General features: G+C 41.9%; 1 protein-coding gene across 1 annotated transcript in view; it reads right to left on the reverse strand.

Annotated features, from left to right (window-relative positions):
- LOC116978624 (protocadherin Fat 1-like) overlaps nt 1-17,876 on the reverse strand; it is a 157,748-nt gene extending 139,872 nt beyond the window's left edge. Inside the window, exon 1 of the mRNA XM_033029910.1 lies at nt 17,629-17,876. The gene's annotated coding sequence lies outside the window, so the exon portion shown is untranslated. The remainder of the gene's footprint in view (nt 1-17,628) is intronic.
- Between the last annotated feature and the right edge of the window lie 240 nt (nt 17,877-18,116).

Consider the following 18,116-nt stretch of genomic DNA (forward strand, 5'->3'; position numbering starts at 1 on the left):
CCTCTCCCTATAGTTCAAGCCCTCGAGTCCTGGCAACATCCTTGTAAATCTTCTCTGCACCCTTTCCAGCTTGACACCATCCTCCCCATAACATGGTAACCAAAACTGTACACATACAGTATAGTGGCCTCACCAAAGTCTTATATAACTGCAACATGATCTACCAACTTCTATACTCAATACTCTGGCTGATGAATGCCAATGTGCCGAAAGACTTGTTGACTACTTCATCTACCTGTTACGCTACTTTCAAAGAATTATGCACCTGCACTCCTAGATCCCTTTGCTCTACAATATTCCTCAGGACCCTACCATTCATTGTGTAGGTCCTACCCATGTTAGACTTCCCAAAATGAAACACTTCACATTTCTCTGTGTTAAATTCCATCAACCATTCCTCAGCCCACCCGCCCAACCAATCAAGATACTGCTGCAATTGTTGACAACCATCTTCAGAATCCACCCACTTTTGTGTCATCTGCAAACTTGCTAATCTTGCCACGTATGTTCTTATGGCCATGTACATTCCTATTAAATCATTTCCCTCTAAACTTTAATAATAACCTCCCAACTTAAACACTCTGGACCAGGACTGTTCATGGCCAATGTAGCCAATGCCTTCTTGACCAACCTATTTACTTGTGACATTACTTTCAGGGAACTGCACTCCTAGATCCCTCTGCTCCACAGCACTCCCCAGGATCATACTATTCACTATGAAGCCCTGTCGTGGTTTGACTTTCCAAAATGCAACACCTCACACTTACCCGCATTAATAGGATATGGTGGGAAACTGTCGGAAACGCTACACATTATCCGTGGAAGAGTAGCTGCTCTTTCTCAGTGATTCCTACATGCAAATGCATCCATATGTGCATGTAAATGTATGTGGGGATTATGTGTATGTCTGCTTGTGTAAAGAAGTAGATGTTTGTACTGTCTGTGTGGAGTTTGCAGTTTCTCCCTCTGGGTGTTTCAGTTTCCTCCCACATCCCCATCAGGTGCAAGTCTGAAGGTTATTGGCCTCTGTAAATTGCCCCTGGAGTGTTGGGATTGCATGCAAAAGTGGAAATAACGCAAAACTAGTGCGAATGGGTGATCGATGATCAGCGTGGACTTGTTGAACCAAAAAATGTGTTTCTTTGCTCTATTTTTCCATCAATCAATCCATTTCCCAGCACTACAGTCAGTGAGTATCACAGCATCCCTAAATGGATATCTGCTTCATCAGTCACTGTTCAGGAGCCTAGCAACATACAGCTTTCCAGTCTACTTAAAGGCCAAGAGCCATTTTGACTTTGGTTCAGGGGCTCACTCCTGATACAGGTGTTATCACTCTTACCAGATTGTATCAACAAACCAGTTTTATAAAATTATCTTCTATACAATGAAAGTCTAGAAGGTATTTTTCCAGAACAAGAAATCATAAATTGTTCATGCTATCCATACCTAAGATCTTCAAGTATATTGAAACCAAGGTCCATAGAAATTTCGCAACAGCAGGAGCCCAGACTAATTTGCTTTACATCCCTGCACTAACTCGCTAAACCGAATGAATAACAAATGGCTCCCTCTCCGAGTTCAGGTCTTTTTATACTCAATCTTAATAGGGTGTGCCAATAGCAATAAAACGTTGCTAATCCAATATGATTAAATAACGAGTTCTGCTGCTAGATTCTTCAGTGGGTGCCACAATAAAGAGTTAATATCCATTGACATCAAAGAGTTAAGTGCTTCGGGCACTTCCCCAGATTGAGTGACTCACTACAGGTAGCAAAAGCTATTCTTCATCATTAATGTCCTGCATAAAACAGCTCACATTTCTAAGGACATGATTCACACCAGCTAAGCATAATTAATGGTAATGGTATAGAACCAGAGAAAGGTTAAGCAGAAGAAGGCCATCCCACTGACTATTAAAGCAACTGGTTCCATCTGCTGATAGATACAAATGATGGAGTAACTCAGGGGACAGACAGTATCTCTGGAGAAAACGTGGGATACCTTCCCTCAAAAATAAGGGAAGGTATCCCACGTCAGGGGGCCACATGAGTGGCACGGGTGGGGGACAGATTTGTGAAATGTGAGAAATGTATATAAACTGCATTGAACAATTTGTATAGCCTCCGAAAATGTCGGATGAATTCTTCGCACGGTTCATGTATTGTATATATTTATTACCTGAATAAAGTCTATTTTGAAGAAAAAAAAGTATCTCTGGAGAAAAGGAGTAGGGGATGTTTCGGGTCAGGACCCTTCCACAGACTGTTCTGAAGAAGGGTCTCGACCCAAAACGTCACCTATTCCTTTTCTCTAGAGATGCTGTCTGACCCGCTGAATTACTCCAGGTTTTGTGTCTATATTCAGTTCAAACCAGCATCTGCAGTTCCTTCCTACACTGGTTCCACCTGCTTCTCCACAGCCTTGTAACATTTTCCTCACCATATATTTATCCAATTTTCACTTGAATCTTACAATGGAACCTTCCTCTCCCACACCCGTGTGCAGTATATTCCACACCACAATCATGTACTGCCAAAGTAAGTTTCTCCCTGTGTCTCTCTTCATTGCCTACTTCTTTATTGCATGTCTGTGACCTCTAGTCTATGACCACTACACCAGTGGGAGCACTCTCTTAATAGTAAATCTATCCAGTCCTCCCAGGATATTATATGTTTCAGATAAATCTTCCCTTAGCCTTCACCTCTCCAAAGAAAGCAGTTCTAAACTCTCCAATCCTTGGAGACACAACAGACTGCAGTTGTTGGAATCAAATCAGCCCTGATGCAGGGTCTCGGCCCAAAATATCAACCATCCCTCTGCCTCCATAGATGCTGCCTGACCCTCTGAGATCCTATATTTGGTATCTAGATGACACACATTATTTCAGTTCTTCTTGGGAACGTTGGCAATTCCATGGGAATGTTAAGACATCAAAACGTACACTTTAGTTTTATTCATTCAAGGAATGTGGGTTTTGCCCATTCCTAGCTGCCCTTGATAAGGTGACAATGAACTGCCTTCTTCAACTGCTGCAGTTCTTGAGGTGGTTTCACCCACAATGCTGTCAAGGAGAGAGTCCCAGGATTTTGACCCAGAGACATTGAAGGAACTATGATATATTTCCAAGTCATGAGACATGATCTCCCATTCATAAATCCATGCTGAATATACCTAATCATCCCCTGGCTTTCCGAATGCATGTCTATCTTATTCCTCAGATTCCTCTCTAATACCTTATGGTGCCAAGTGGAGATTTATCTTCCTTAACATAGTTTAGGACATCCAGTGTCTCCTCGGCTGCAATATTGACTGTCCTCAAGACCGCCATTAATTTCCATAAGTTCCCTCTTCTTCATGTCTTTCTCCGCAGTAAAAACAGGGAAGAAATATTACCTTGTACCTTGTACCTTCCGAAGAGTCCACCAGGGACTAGACTGGAAGTTGGACAATTTTATACTGGATAATTTATCAAGCCAATTAACCTACAAATCTGTACATCTTTGGAATGTGGGAGGAAACCGAAGATCTCGGAGAAAACTCACACAGGTCACGGGGAGAATGTACAAACTCCGTACACACAGCACCCGTAGTCGGGATCGAACCCGGGTCTCCGGTGCTGCATTTTTGCTGTAAGGCAGTAACTCCACCGCTGCGCCACCGTGTCTGAGGACTTTGCCCATCTCCCTGAGGACTTTGCCCATCTCCTACTGGTCGACACGTAAATGACCACTTTGGCTTCAAGAAGCCCTATTCTCTCTTTCTTTCCTTAATATAGTCATAAAATCACCTCCAGTTCGGTTTCTGGTCAGTGGTTAGCCTCTAACTATAAAAACTTTAGTAGATGTGTAATAAAAGAAAAGGTAGCAAATTTAATTTGGGAAATGATATTGGGCGATAAGGAAATGTCAGGGAAATTAAATAAATATTTTATGCGTACGTTCACAAAGGATGGCAATGAAAACGTTCTGACAATTACGGAGACCGACAGTCCAGAGTGAATGATGAGCAACAATATAGAATTGGTTAAATTAATGGAGCTGAAAGATAATAAACCCCCAGGACCTGCCGACCATCTCTAAAGGCTTTCATAGCAGGAGTCATCCATAGATTGTCATCCTACAAATTTTTTATAAGGCAAAATTATTTGAGGAAGGCTCAGAGATGCAGCTGATAGAATTACTCCTCACAGTGCCAGTCACTAGGTTCGATCCTAACCTTGGGTGCTGTCTGCGTGGAGTTTGCTGATTCTCTCAGTGATCACATGGGCTTCTTCTGGATGCTCTGGTTTCCACCCACATAGCAGATCCAGCATAGAGTTTATGAAAGGGAAGTCATGTCTGATAAAACGTAGAATGTAGAACAGTATAGTACAGTTCGGTCCCCAGGGTTCATGCCATGACGCCAAGTTAAACTAATCTTCTCTGCCTGCACATGATCCATATCCCTCCATTTCCTGCATATCCATGTGTCTATCTGAAAGCCTCTCAGATACCACTATCGTATCTGCCTCTACCACCACCCCAGGTACTCACTATTCTCTGTGCAAAAAATTGCCCCACACAACTCTTTTCCCCTTTACCCCTCCCACCCTAAAGTTATACCCTCTAGGCTTTGAGATTTCCATCCTGGGAAAAAAGTTATGACTGTCTATCCTAAAATGCCTCTCACAACTTTATAACTTTATATACGTCTATCAGATCTCCCCTCAGCCTCCGACGCTCCAAAGAAAACAATCCAAGTTAAGCCTCGACAACCTTCCTGAAATGGGGCCACAACTGCACACAACACTCCAAAAGCAGCCAAACCAAAATCCTATCAAGCTGCAACATGACAAGCTGACTCATACTCAATGCCCTGACTGATGAAGGCAAGCACACCATACATCTTCTTTACCACTCTATCTACAGTACTTGTGTGACCAAGCTTTTTAGAACTTTCTTAAGGGTGCTGCTGGCAGAACAGAATTGGAAGAAATCAGAGGAAATGCTGCCTTTCAAATTGTTCTCAATTTGGTGCCAAATGAGAGGTTATTAAATAAAATGAAAGCACATGGGATTGGTGTAATAAACTGACATCAGAATCAGAATCAGAATCACACTTTATTCGCCAAGTATGTTTTGCCACATACGAGGAATTTTATTGGCCAGGTCAGTCATACAATTAAAAGTAACAGAACAATCAAAAACACATTTTAACATGAACATCCACCACAGTGACTCCTACACATTCCTCACTGTGATGGAAGGCGAAATAAAGTTCAAGTCCTTCTCTTAGTTCTTCCTTGGTCGTGGGCCTCGAGCCCCCGTTGACGGGACGATCTTGACTCCCTTAGCCGGCGCATTCGGGCCCTCCGCGTCGAGGCGATCAAGCGCCCGCATCGAGGGGATGTCAGCTCCCCCGCGCCGGGCGATCGAACCTCGCGTCGGGGCTGGTGAACCTTCCGCGACGTTGGAGCTCCCGACTCGGCTTCTCCCGAAGACTGCGAGCTCTTGATGGTGATTCCGCAGTGGTCGCGGTGGGAGCGATCCCAGGCAAGGGATCAGCTCCGATGTTAAGTCCGCGCCCCGTGGTGGGACTCACGACAGTCCGAGGAGGCTTCGAGCTCAGCGAAGGTAGGCCGCAGAGCCCGGAGAATGTGATCCGAAAAATAATCACATCTCCGGCAAGGTAGGAACTTGAAAAAAAAGTTTCTCATGATCCCCTCCCACCTCCCCCCTCCCCCCACATAAAACAAACCGCAGATCATTAAAACAAAAACTTTTAACAAACTAAAAAATAACAAAAAGAGTGAAAAGACAAATAGACTGCCGGCAGGAAACCAGAGCATCCAGAAGAAGCCCATGTGATCACTGAGAGAATCAGCAAACTCCACGCAGACAGCACCCAAGATTAGGATCGAACCTGGTGACTTGCACTGTGAGGAGTAATATTTGATCATCTCGGAAAATCTGCTCATCCGCGTGTGGCAGGTGAACAGAGTTTCATTGTACTGCCTAAGCTTCCTTTGTTATTGCAGTGGGGCGTCTTTATTTTTTACATTTAAATCATCTTGCAATAAACATACCATTTGCCTTCCTAATTGCTTGTTGTACCTGCATATTAGCTTTCAGTGATGTGTATATGTCCTCTGAAAACCAACTTCTTTCAGCTTGGTATCATCAGCAAACTTGGATGTATAATATCAAATATTATTCTACTATTACTCGTGCATAATTTCATTTCAGTTTTTTTATGATGTTACACATCATAATCAATTGTTCTCTTGAAACCAATAAGTATTAATAGCCCTGTCCCACGGTGCGAGTTCATTCCATGAGCTCTCCCGAGTTTAAAAAAAATCAAACTCGTGGTAATCACGGAGAATGAATGTAGCAGGTACATCAGAGCTCGGGGACGTCTCTTAGCGCTAACGGCAGGTACTCAGGAAGACTCGCTAACGGCAGGTAAGCATGGGAAGACTCGTGAAGATTTTTCAACATGATGAAAAATGTCCATGAGTGCCCCGAGTACCGACGAGTGGCCATTACTCGTATAGTGTCAATTGTACAAGTATGTTGAGGTACAAGGTATAATGAAAATGTTGCTTGCAGCAGTTTCACAGGCACATAGACTTAGACAACACACCAGATTACAAATTAGACGTAGGTTATGAAAGACTGCAAAAAAACAAAGCATTGGAGTTCCAGGGAGCGCAGGAACAGAGACTATGATGAGAGAAAAGGAGAGCATAAAGTAGGCCACCTACAGAGTTGAGAGGGAACATGGGTCCTCAGTGATTGGAAAGGAGGGTGGGAATTGGGGGTCCGGTGAGTGGTAGGTGGCCTGGGAACCAGCATCTGCCTAGCAAGATACTGAACCATCAGCACAAGTTGGGTCAAACGGCTTGTTTACGGTCTGTGTAACAGTATGATTTATGGATATAGATATCAGGATCTCAGCATTTTATTAAAACTAAAATACTGTGCACAGTTGACAAACTAAGGAAGGGTGTACTTGCAATAGAGCTAGTTCAACAAAGGCTTACCATATTAATTTGGTGTTAATTATTAATTAATTTTTGGGGATGTTGCGGAGATGGGGGGCCTATACCAAGTTCCTGATTAACTCTTCAGAATTTAGAAGTGGTCGCCTCACGGCCTGGTTTGGTAACTCAAGAGTCCATGGACGAAGGAGGCTGCAGAAAGTGGTAGATGTTGCCTAAGAAGTATTGTCTGAAGAGGGTCTCGACCCGAAACGTTGCCTATTTCCTTCGCTCCATAGATGCTGCCTCACCCGCTGAGTTTCTCCAGCACTTATGTCTACCTTTGAATATTGACCTCCTCACCAAGACAACGTCTCCAGGACATGCTGCCTCAAGAAGCAGCTACTGACATCACCCTGGCCACGCTCTCATATCACTGCTACTACTAGGAAGAAAGCACAGGATCCTGAGAATCGTTCATGAACAGCTTCTTCCCACCAACTATCAGATACTTGAACCAAAGTACAGAACCCTAATCACAAGCACCAAACTACTACAGATTTTTTGTAGAAGGGTTACATTGCATATTTCACTATTATGGTCCCGTTATCTGGCATTATTGATAATATATTGTATGATTGTTTATTGTTGGTGCTTTATTGTGCATGCAAAGCTGCTGCAAGAATGTGTCCATTCCTAAACCAACAACTTTAAGGTCAATCCTCGTGTTATTTCCATTGAGTTCACCTAACCCCGCACTGGTCAGATCATTAACCTGAAACTATTCTCTGGAGCTCAGTTGTACATTAGCTATTTGGAGCAATCCAACAGCCCGAAGTCAGATTAGTTCTGCATCATTAAATAATGGACACAATCTCTTATTTTTTGAATTTCTGAATCTTGAAACCTATTCAAGGTTTCCCGATATATTTTGGATTCACGAGTCTCGTATGTGCACGCTCTCCATTGAGTCACCATCGGGTGATGGCAGCCTCGCCTACAGTCTGTCTGTCTTTTTGTCTTTTTTGTTATTTTTAGTGTATTTTAAAAAGTACTTGTTAATGTTAATGTATGTGTTCATGTCTCTGGTTTGTTTTATGTGGGGGTTGGGGAGGGGGGGAGGGGGGTCGGGGGAAACTTTTTTTCAATCTCTTACCTTGCTGGAGATGCGATTTTTTAATGGATCGTATCTCTGGTCGCTCTGCGACCTAACATTATGGAGATGGCGGCCTTGCTCAAGACTGACTTTGAGCCCTATGGTGGGGCCGTGGACTTACCATCGTAGCCTGTGATCCCTTGCCTGGGATCGACACTCCAAATGTGGCCTGCGTATTTCAACATCGAGGAGCTCACAGTAGGGACTGATGTTGGGAAGCTGCAAGCAGCAGGAGGTTCGACCAGCCCCGACATGGGAGTCCGATAGCCCGGCGCGTGGACCTGAGATCCCCGATGCGGGAGCTTGATTGCCCAGATGCAGAGGGCCCGACCGCCGGTTGTGGGAGCCAAGATCGCCCCGACAACGGAAGGTTAGAGTGCCCCGACCGCAAAAGAACAAAGAAAGGAAGAAGATTTAACTGTTTTTGACTTCTATCACAGAGCGGAATGTGGGGGGGTCGCTGTGGTGGATGTTTATGTTTAAAATGTATTTGGGTGTCTTGGTGATCTTTATTGGTATGACTGTATGGCAATCTGAATTTTACTGTACCTGTACCTTAATTGGTACATGTGACAATAACCAAACCTTGAACCTTGATCACGCCATCTACTGGTGAACAACCACTCATAGCCATGCCTCACAAGTAACAAACTTGCCTCTTAGTCCACTAACAAGGTTATTGTTCAAATCTGAGCACAGAATCTCTACCTGACATCTTAGTGCTGCACCAAGGAAGTGATCCACTTTTGGAGGAGCTGCATGAAACCTTTAACTGAGGGTTTATCTAAATACTCAGATAGGAATAAAAGATACCTTGGCACTGTCCATCCTACCAACAACTTGAGAGCAGTCCTGAACTACTATCTACTCATTGGAGACCCTCGGACTATCTTTGATTGGACTTTATCTTGCTCTAAATGTTATTCAAGTTATTTCCTTCATCATGTATTTGTACATTATGGATAGCTCGATTGTCATCATGTATTGTATTGTCTTTCCACTGACTGGTTTGCACGCAACAAAAGCTCTTCACTGTACCTCGATACACGTGACAATAAACTAAACTCAATCAAGAGTCAAGGCGCTTTCTACTGTTAATGTTGATTACTCGTGCATTACTAATGGATCAGTTTACTGCTGTCGATGGGACCTTGTGCATATATTAGCTGCCAGCATTACAACAGAGGCGATGCTTTGAAAATACTGTCAAGAATTTGTGAACATCCTGTGATTATGCAAGGCCTGAAATCAACGCAGGAAACTCTCTTTGTTCGCCTTGCAGTCCATTGACATGCTGATTGCTCTACCCTTTTAACAAGTTCATTTTATATTACAGCTAAATATGTTTGCTCTGTCTTCTGAATTAGTATCCTATTGTATCTTATTTCTGCATTTAATTTTTCAATTTGATTAAGCATCCCCTCCCCCATTTGCTGACTAATCACTGTTACCTACTCAATCTGAGGTGGGGGGGACAAACCTTTTTTGAAAAGCCTGACACTTTTTTTCTGACCGACTACTCATTCGTATTGAGTAGTTGCAGCATTTTGGTCCACCCTCTGTACTTTCTGATTGCTGAAGACATGTACACACATGCTTGTGGAGCCTGCCAGCTATATCACTGAAAACATACATATCAGGTTTAAACAGCCAGGGAGAGGCTCATCCAACAGGAGTTGCTGGTCAACTTAATAACGAACCAGGCTGATGAAAAATTTTAGTCTTGAGGGAGTGATTCACTAAATGAAACTTAGATTTAGTTTTGTTTGTCATTTGCACTTCACATATTCAAATGTCGTAGAATGTGATTCTTTTCACTGATTAATATATGTCCTGAGCAATAAGGAGCAAAGCAGTAACACGCATTTCAAATTAACATTTACCTCTGATTATTTAAATCAAAACAACTTTGCTATGGGGTGTTAACAGAAAAGCCACATTTATTGATGTCTGGCAGAAAAGCAAACTTCTTGCAGCAAATCTTCAATTTTCCCTCTGTATTTGATCATTCTCATATGTTTCCTCATGTTTATTTGTACTGTTCACTCCTTTTGTCTCTTCATTCTAGTTACAGTTCCACACCCCTTAACTTTGCCAAACAATAACAGATAAAGTCAGCATCTGCAATTCATTCTTACTAATTATTTAACAGGTTAGTTCATTGGTGAACATAACTCTGTGTCTATCTGATGTCCATAACTAAGCATGTTCAGCATAGATCATAAATATAGACTGTGGACAATGTTTTCCACCATCCTCTTGCCTTTACTAATCACTCCAGGAATGATGAGCATCACTGTAACATACTTCCATCTACTCCTAAAATCAGTCAAGTTAGACTCTCAAGTCTCAAGTTTAAGAAAGATCCCAACCCGAGACATCATCCGTCCTTTCCCTCCACAGATGCTGCCTGACCAGCTGAGTTCGCTCCATCACTTTATTTCTTGCTCAAGATTCCAGCAGCTGCAGTTCCTATGTGTCCATTTTAACTGTACTATGGCAGTACTAGTGAAGGACATACACCACAGCAGATCACAGAGTAACTACTCTAATCTTTAGTCAGGGGGTGGTGTATTTGTGGAATTCCTTGCCACAGACGGCTGTGGAGACCGTCAATGGATATTTTTAAGGCAGAGATAGATAGATTCTTAATTAATACAGGTGTCAGGGGTTATGAGGAGAAGACAGGAGAATGGGGTTAGGAGAGAATGGGGTAACCCTGTCCTGGTCTTTAGATGTTGAAACAGCTCCTTTATAAAGGAGCTTATTTGACCTAACATGCCTGTTTTTGCAAAGAATTCATTCTGAGTACCTGTTATGCTTTGCATAGTGTGTGCACTTAAAGCAAATAACTTGTTCACATCCGACAATCAAATTGTATCATGTAGCAATGGCAATTTAAACAAATATAGATCAAAGAGATTTCCATTCCTTTTTCTCCCCATCAGATCTAACCTTTACATAGTTCTTCAAATTCTATCCAATACAGGAAAGCTAGCTTAAAAATAGATGCCACAAAATTATTCATCATGCCCTATATCGGAACTGCTGGTTGTGTTTTTAGAGTAGAATGTAAACAAAAACGAGCCAAAAATAAAACAATGGGGGCAGGATAAAAGAGTGATTGGAGAGATGGAATTTCAAGATTTTAAGATGAATTTTAAAAGTGAAGATGAAGATGGAATCCAAGTGTAGGAATTTATCTTTGTATCATCTGGTGGCTAGGGAAACAAGTCCTCTTATTCTACATTCATCCACAGATATCAATTCCTTGAACTGAATGAAAAAAGAGTCCAATGGCTGACCATTGCACAGTATCCCTTTATAGGGCATTTTACAATGTATTATTAAAGGACATCATCCCTTTATAAGCATCTCTGTATACATAAGGCACAGTATCCCTTTAGCATTGTAGACACAAGGAACTGCAGATCCTGGTTTACAAAATAAAACACATTTTTTTGTGTGGAGTAACTCAGTAGTAACTCTGCTGGAGTGACTCAGCAGGTCAGGCAGCATCCCTGGAGAACATGGATAGATAATGTTTTCGGGTCGGTACCCTTCTGGGGCTGCCTGACCCACTGAGTTACTCGAGGACTCTGAGATCACTTTAGCACTGGTGACCAAAACCAATTCTAATGATGGCTAATGTTGCTGTTGTCCATGGTGTGATAAAAGGAAAGAGGAAAAGAAAGGAGGAAAGCACAAGGAGCTGGCATTACAGGAATAATAACATATTACACATATTTACTATGTGTAGGAAGGAACTGCAGATGCTGGTTTAAACCAAAGATAGACACAAAATGCTGGAGCAACTCAGCGGGTCAGACAGCATCTCTGCAGAAAAGGAATAGGTCACGTTTTGGGTCGAGACCCTTTTTCGGACTGAAGAAGGGTCTCGAATCTAAACGTCACCTATTCCTTTTCTCAAATGATGCTGTCTGACCCACTGAGTTACTCCAACTTTTTGCATCTATCCTCACTATTTACCAGTTTGCTTGAATATAATCAACTTCTGTGCAATATATCTCAGTACATGATTAGTTTTATATTTACCGTACGCTTTGATGATTATTGCACATGTGCTCCACATATAAATATCATGTTCTCTCTCAATAACCTAATACTCATTCTGATTTAAATTCATTGCTCATCCCAATCTGCATAACATGTTCAGAACCCTTTGAACATTGGCTGTTTCTACATTACTTTTCTCATAACTAATTTCACAGAGTTTGACTCTCTTGTGCAGTCTTGTGTCCTCAGACACTGTGGGCACAGCTCACAGATAGGAAACTGTCAGGCAGACTGTAGAGGCAACCATCCTCATATCATTCTGATCGCTGCCTTCAACGTTAGACCAAAAAAAAGGAGCAAATATATTTCACATTACATGTCCGTGTGCACACCAAAGCCATATATCATTCATTTTATGAACCTTACATTCATGTGACATACTTTTACATCCGGATCATTTTTTGTCTTGAACTTTAGACCCAGGGCTTGCCAAAAATCACAACAGACACAGAATGCAAACCAATAATTATGTATCATAATTAGTGTGTTTTCTATTAATATGGAACAGAAAAAACACTGTTTCTGAAGCATAAATATGTCATAGAAAACAGCATCCAGAGATGCTGCCTGCCCCACTGAGTTACTCCAGCATTTTGTGTCTATCTTCAATGTAAACCAACATCTGCAGTTCCTTCCTAAAGAAAACGGCTAAATATTATCGATCCATACATACTCCCCCCCGACTTATGCAATAGGCGACTTACACAAACTCACACTTACGTAAGCAGTTCCTAGTGCAATCAAGGCAGTATGTAATTTCAACAACACACTACGATCATTCAAGTTTACATCAGAAACAAGTGGCAATGACAGCGTTGCTTACCCAGAAGGCCCCGCGCCTCAGAAAGTGCCCTGGACACAGTCGGATGCCAATGAGACAGTTAATACTCTCAGTGACAAACACAAAGACTTGAAACATAGAAACATAGAAAATGGGTGCAGGAGTAGGCCATTTGGCCCTTTGAGCCAGCAACGCCATTCAATATGATCATCTTAAATCAGTACCTCGTTCCTGCTTTGTCCGCATATCCCTTGATTCCGTTAGCTCTAAGAGCTATATCTAACTCTGAATTGGCCTCCACTGCCTTCTGTGGCAGAGAATTCCATATTACAGTAACTCACCGGACTAGGCAGCATCTCTGGAGAACATGGACAGGCAATGTTTAAGGTCTTCAGACATAGTGAGTATTTCCGGTCAAGGGGTGTGGATGGTGATTCTGACAGGTGAAATCTAAATGACGTTAGGATTCACGGTACATAACCCTTACGTAAGTCAGGGCGTATAATTTGACCACTTCAAGGTTTTGTATCAATTTTTGGTTGTTCTAAAGACTTATTACTTCAGATGATTTGCAGATACATAAGTCTATTTATGCTCATTTTCTTCCCATTCGCACATATTATGTCCTAGTTTTGGTCAAGGGACATTGCTTGACAAATATTCTATCTGAACATTGATGTTGGATTTCAGAAACACAAATCATGGAAAATTTCAAAATGAGCTTCCCAGTACTGTGATCAATTTTGTGTTTAAAGTCATGAGCAAACAGTTTTGCAAATAACAATATTTCTTTCCTCAAGCAATACTGGTCTGCTTGCATCTCATTAACTAATTTCTGTGATAACAACAGCCAATGAGTTTAAAACTTCACCATCAGCCTCCAGAACATCATCAACCATTTCACACCACGATCTTTGATTTGCGATTCTGTGTACTTAGATGGGGATCGAGGAGTGGGTGACAACATTTAGAAGAGACCTTTTGCAAGTGTGAAACATGCACACTGGGATCTTCTGTTGTTATGTTTATCCTAGGAATGTGGAGCAAACATTCAAAATGATTGCTGGAAAACCTTGTAACCAAAGAGCACTATTCATTACTGTGGGATCCAAGACCTGCTAAGTTTCCCATTTTTGTTGTGCTTCCGTTCTTTCCAACCTCACCTCCCCCCTCTTCCCACAATGGGCGCTTTCAATGCACGGTGATTAGCAACTTGCATCCAGCATGTGGTGACTTTTCCAGATTCTCCGCTGTGCCTACAAGGACATGCTTGGCTACCATTCCCCAGGCACAGCCAAGCTCAGTAATCACCAGGTGGAAAAAAACAACCACAAATGCACAACGTGCACTTTTAATATGTTCCATCACCTGCCAGGTGTTATTGATTTCACCTCACCATCAGGAGAAAATAAATTCTCTTGTGTTCCATGGAATTATGGTTAGAATCATGGTCATTTTCCAGAACTGAATTTACAATTCGTCACAGTCTGGTTTAGACAGAATAGCATTTGCATCCCTTTCCCACAGACTTGACAAAATGTATTCATTCACCAGTTGATTTTCCAATAGCGGGTTAGCTGAGTGGCAGAAGGCAGAGAGTGGCAATAAAGGGAGCTTTTCTGGTTGGTGGCCAGTGACAAGTGGAGTTCTGCAGGGGTTGGTGCTGGGGCCGCTACTATTTACAGTGTATATCAATGATTTGGATGAGGGAATTGACGAAGGCATTGTGGCGAAGTTTACAGATGATACGAAGAGAGGTGGAGAGACAGGTATTGTAGAGAAAGCAAGGCCTAGATAGAGTGAATGTGAAGAGGATGGTTCCACCAGTTGGAGAGTCTTGGACCAGAGGCCATAGTAAGGGTGTCAGCAGTTATGGGGCGAAGGCAGGAGAATGGGGTTGAGAGTGAAAGATAGATCAGCCATGATTGAATGGCGGAGTAGACTAGATGGGCCGAATGGTCTAATTCTGCTCCTAGAACTTATGAACATGAATATTTTTGGCACCAAACTGCATTTTCTTTATATATTAATGAGGTTCAAATTTCTCAAAGAATATTTGTTAAACATTTTTTAGCATATATTTGTCAATGCAAATCAAGTAAAAAATTCATAACATCCATGAAATGGCCCGGCTTATGCATATGATACCATAACAGAAACAACAAACGATTATCAAAATTCCGGGTAGCTCATGGGATAATACTGTTCTTTTACTTTTATGCATTCATTTTGCTCAAATGTGCACTCCTATGTTTATTTTGGTGTTCAGATAAATGTTTGAAAGCTTCAGTGAATAATTCCAAATGTGAACACAATATGAAAGAGAAGGAGATAAAGTTACTGCAAGAAATCAGGTAGGTTTTGACTTCAGTGGCACATAGACTCTAGAAAGACTGATCAAGACTTAGGTGCTCCATTGTTTTGTGTGTTTGAAATCTTATAATAATGTCTAAGATAGCTTGTGAATAAGTTTGAGATTTTTGTACCATTTAATCAGATTGAAATTAATCATTTTTACCTGGTGACGTGGTTTGAGAAGATAATTAAAGAGCATATTAGAAAATGGCCAAGCTACTCAGCAAGTCGGGCATTGGCTACGGAAAGAGAAACAACTTAACATTTCAGGTCTGAAGTGTTTAAGAAGGAACTGCAGCTGCTGGAAAATCGAAGGTAGACAAAAATGCTGGAGAAACTCAGCGGGTGCAGCAGCATCTATGGAGCGAAGGAAATAGGCAATGTTTCGGGCCGAAACCCTTGCACTTTTGTCTACCCATTTCAGGTCTGAGATCCTTGGTCAGGCTGATTAAAGATTTGACACCTGATTCGTTATCTCTGATGACACAAGGAACTGCAGGTGCTGGCTTACAAAAAAAAACACACACACACACAAAGTGCTGGAGTAACTCAGCAGGTCAGGCAGCATCTCTGGAGAACATGGATAGATTATATTATACACCCTTCTATGCTGCCTGGCCCGTTTAGTTACTCCAGCACTCTGTGGGTGTGTTATTTTGTTAACCAGCATGTGCAGTTCCTGGTTTCAACAAAGAAAACCAATCAGGGCTCAGGTCATTCATCAGCCCGACCAAAGATCCCAAACCTGTTTCTCTTTCCACGGATGCTGCCTGACCTGCTGAGTGTTTCCACCATCTTCTGTTATTTCATATTCCTAGCTTCAGCTGTTTTCTTTCATTTTCAATGGAAGAACAAATTAATCTATTTAATTACTGCAAAACATTTTAAAGGAAAATAAATAAACTCTGGTAGTTATATGGCAACATTTTCAACAAAAAAATGGACATCCTAACAGAAATGTAAAATATTTTATGGTCCAACATAGAAGACATAACAAACAGTATGCTCACAATTCCTCCCATAAATAACTTGGTGATAGTGACATGATCACTGAATGTTTGTATTATTGGTGCTGATTGAAAGATAACTATTAGCCAAGGAAACAGTGAATATATGTTCTTCATGGAAAGATCCAAACACGAACAACATTTTAATTTAACATTTCATCAGAAGGACCTGGACAACAGTGCACTGCCACTGTGCTGCAATAATGTGTCTCAAATTCCCAAGACAATCTACAATGCCCATGTTCCAAGATCAACCACAAAGTTCTGGTTCACAGTCAAGGCTGTTTCCAACTGAACTACTGCTAACACCCTATTTCTCTAAGTAAAACTCTTTCTCACGCCGTTTTGAACATGCGTTTATATTACCAATGAGGAGAGCGACATGCTTCCTAAACTTAGATCCGACTCCAACTACATGAACTAATTGAGGGGTGTCTGAAGAAGGGTCTCGACCCGAAATGTCTCCCGTTCCTTCTCTCCAGAGATGCTGCCTGTCCCGCTGAGTTACTCCAGCACTTTGTGTCTAACCTATTTGAGGGGAACGTTTCCGCCGAGGGAAGCTCCCTTAACGACTGTTCTTCTGTCTTAATGGACCCTTAACTCCATTTCCCATCACCAGATACACATTAAGGGGATCACAGTTTAAGAATAAGGGGCAGGCCATTTAGGACTGAGATGATTAAACATTTTTTCACCCAGAGTTGTGAATCTGTGGATTTCTCTGCCACAGAAGGCAGTGGAGGCCAATTCACTGAATAGTTTCAAGAGAAAGTTAGATTTAGCTCTTAGGGCTAAAGGAATCAAGGGATATGGGGAAAAGGCAGGAACGGGGGCACTGATTTTAGATGATCAGCCATGATCATATTGAATGGCGGTTCTGGCTCGAAGGGCCGAATGACCTACTCCCGCACCTATTTTTCTGTTTCTATTACGTTTTACTTTTTTAAATATCAATGTAGATTGCATCGAAAAATTCCTACAGAAAAGGTGGTTTAATTTTGCAGATTTCAATAACTTTTTTTCTCCCAGGTTAATTAAGTTCTTTAAAATTAAATCCCAAATGACATTCAATACGCTCGCAGGAGATTAGCGCTTTAGCCGTTAAACAATTCTTCTCTAACTTGCTGCAAACTCTCATCAGGTACGACTGTCCTGAAAGATTATCTTTGGTAAAGAACCATTTCACAACTTCAGAGCGCTGCGCCGCATATTTCAATTTCGAGACACCGACGTCGAGCAGGCATGAGAGCAGCAACTTTTTTTTGTTTCAGAGGTGAGAACCATTTACCTGGTGCGGAGTTGCTCCAGGAGAACCTGTCTTCTGTGCTCCCTGTCCTGCTTGCGATCGCAGCCCCTCAGTTCCCCCGCCTCTAGGCAGACTTCAGTGGCATCCTTCAGTACGATGCTCCCGCTCCTCCCAGTACAACTTCTCCATGCATTCTGCAGACCTCTCTGAGTCCCAGTTCCGTAAGCTGTCATGGGAAAGACTTGGCTCCGAGATCGAAAACCTGGAGCCTCCTGGAACCTCGTCAAAGCTGGAGAGGAGCCAACTCATCTAGAATACTGATTCGCCGGACAAACAGCACAAGCATTTCATTTACCTTAATTTTTATTTAAAAAAGTACTTCGCCAAAGCGAGTCTTTTTTTAACACGATACGATGCTTATTGGAGAAGTTGAAAAAAGTGATTTGAATCTCTTATTACAACGATTGATCATCCAAAGCGAGTCTTTTTTAACACGATACGATGCTTATTGGAGGTTGAAAAAAGTGATT

Source organism: Amblyraja radiata, chromosome 11, assembly GCF_010909765.2.
Source record: "Amblyraja radiata isolate CabotCenter1 chromosome 11, sAmbRad1.1.pri, whole genome shotgun sequence".
NCBI classification, from domain to species: Eukaryota; Metazoa; Chordata; class Chondrichthyes; order Rajiformes; family Rajidae; genus Amblyraja; species Amblyraja radiata.